The 2,693-nt window shown below is 38.8% G+C and overlaps 1 non-coding gene across 1 annotated transcript; it reads right to left on the bottom strand.

The window, feature by feature from the left end:
* Nucleotides 1-273: 273 nt before the first annotated feature.
* On the bottom strand, nt 274-380 carry LOC132651845 (U6 spliceosomal RNA). The gene has a single exon (XR_009589404.1). It is a non-coding gene; the product is annotated as a U6 spliceosomal RNA (small nuclear RNA).
* Between the last annotated feature and the right edge of the window lie 2,313 nt (nt 381-2,693).

Here is a 2,693-nt window from a genome sequence, read left to right as displayed (position 1 = left end):
TCTATTCCTATTATTTTTAGGTTTTGTCTTTTTATGTTGTCTTGAATTTATTGCACGATCTTTGTCAGAATTTTTTTTAGATTTAACATTTTCTTTGACAGATACATCGATTTCTTCCATTATATCATCCATACCTGAGATTCTTTCTTCAATCTCTTGTAGCCTATTCCTTATGCTTAGCTCTGTAGTTCCTGTTTTCTTTCCTAAGTTCTTTCTTTCCACAAATTCCTCTATTTGTGTTTTCCTTAATTTCTAAAAAAAAAGAAAAAAAAAGAAAAAATGGAATGCTCCACAAATTTGGATCTCATCCTTGTGTATGGGCCTTGCTAATATTCTCTCTATTGTTCCAATTTTAGTATATGTGCTCTTGAAGAGAGCACTACATATTTCTTTGAAGTGGTCATTAATAAAATCACATGTCTATGACTTGAGTTTCACACTATCACAAATTCCATAATTATTTATTAAATGCACAGATATGTTCTCAGTCGGTGAATTATTTTCTGTGAAAATGCTTCCTGACCTAGACAAATCTTTGAACAAAAAGAATTTAATTGGGACATTGCTTATATTTTTACAGAGACCATCCATGATGTCTCATCAGCAAGCAGTCATCTTGTTTTAGTCTTTCCCAAAACTGAGAGATTCACAAGCAGCAGGAAGAGAAATGGAGACTGAAAGTGACAGAGAGAGCTAGAGAGACAGATTCAGAAATAGAGAGATGGAGCCAATAGAAACAAAGATGTAAAGTGACAGAGACCTAGAGACAGAGACTCCATTCTCTCTGGTAACTTTCTTTGGCATATCAACCTCAAAGTACACTATCCTATAATATAAATCCAAAAGGAATTATATTTTTTAATATTTTTATTTTAAATTTTATTAATTACACTTCATTCACTTTTACCCCCCCGAAGCCCCCGCTCCTTCTTATCCCACCTTCCCTCCCCATTTTCTACACATGACTCTCCCAAAGTCACTGATAGCGGAGGTCTTTCTCTCCCTCCTTCTGATCTGAGTCTCTTCTGATCTCTTCAGAAGTGGCTGCATTCTCTTTCCGTGTGGCCTAGCAAGGCTGCTCTCCCATCACATTGAGTTGATCAAAGAGCAGGCCAATCAGTTCATGTCAGAGGTAGTCCCTGTTACACTTACTATGGAACCCACTTGGACACTGATCTGTGCAGAGGTTCTAGGTTATCTCCATGCATGGTACTTGGTTGTAGTATGAATTTCAGAAAAGACCGCTGTGCTCAGATTTTTTGTTTATGTTGCTCTTCTTGTGGAGCTCAGGTCCTCTCCAGATCTTGCTACTTCCCACTTCTTTTATTAGATACCATGCACTCTGCCCAACAGTTGGCCATAGTGTCAGCATCTGCTCTGATAGTCTTCAGGACACAGCCTTTCAGAGGCCCTCTTTGGCAGGCTCCTAAATGGTTCCCTTTTTCCCAGAAACTTCCAAGTTCTAAAGAACAGGACTGACAATCTCCTTTGGAAAAATGTTGAATATTTCCATAACGGAGTATTATTCAGCTAAGAAAATGACATCATGACATTTCCAGGCAAATGGATGGAGCCAGGAAAAATCATTTGGGGTGAAGTAAGTAAAATGCATACAGAGATCCACAGTCTGATAATTGTGCAGTGAGAGAACTTAAAACACACAAGTCTAAATGGGATTTTCCTATGAAATTCTCCCTCACATCAGAGCTCTGAGAAGCCTTCAGGAGAGGAGGCAGGAAGAGTCATAAGTACAGGGAATTGAGGACACAAGGAGAACAATGCCCTGAAAATCAGGCCAAAGAGGAAGATGATGCAGCCAGCCTTAATGAGACCTGATCAGGTAGGTTCAGAGAGAAGGGTGAGGAGGACCTCACCTATCTATTAAGGAAGTAGAGGAAGGGCCTAGGGAAGGTGGATGGGAGTAGAAGTAGAAGAGAGAGGGGGCAGCAGAGGGAATACAGGGTGAACAAATTATAATAAAAATACATAAGACAAAATGTGATCAAGGTGATTTAGTATAGAGATCTTCAGGACTGATGACTTCTTCTTGGGGATAGTACCAAGGTACAGCAAGGACAAACTCAATTTTCTTTATGGGACATGGCATTGAGACTCTGATCATGTTCCAATTAGTATATTAACAACACAAACTGAAACTGATGTATTTAAAAAAAAAATAGGGTAACACATGGTAGGAATTTGAACCCGGGAGCAATGTAAAAGGATTGTAATTTATATTATGTGAATTTCTCACATAAGCAATAAAAATAATATTTAGACAACTTTTATGATGACTTTTAACAAGGAGAAAAGATTCTGCTAAAAGAAGGCACAGTTAGACTTTGTAAGGAAGGCATGCTTTCCAGGAACTAATTATGTAGTAAAGTATCCTAGCCATGAATTAGTGACCCAGACCCATGATTCAGGGGGTACCACTAAATAAACAGTCTTGGTACTAACACTATATGTTGAGATTTTTGTCTGAAGGACAAGAGCAGGAAACACAGTTATTCTTGTGTCCTAGGTATACAACATGGACATATTTCTCTATCCTGAATGCCCAGTTTTAATTGTAAACCCAGGTGTTGCGAGCCACGTAACACCTGGTGAGTTGCGTCTCACCAGCAAGAACGCACGAGGACAACAGGATCCTTCTGCAGCAAGCTTTATTGCAGTCTAACGATGAAAGGAGG

The sequence above is a fragment of the Meriones unguiculatus genome (assembly GCF_030254825.1).
Source record: "Meriones unguiculatus strain TT.TT164.6M chromosome Y unlocalized genomic scaffold, Bangor_MerUng_6.1 ChrY_unordered_Scaffold_25, whole genome shotgun sequence".
In the NCBI taxonomy this organism is placed as follows: Eukaryota; Metazoa; Chordata; class Mammalia; order Rodentia; family Muridae; genus Meriones; species Meriones unguiculatus.
Note: the sequence above shows the minus strand (reverse complement) of the source record. Positions and strands in the feature narration are given on the sequence as shown.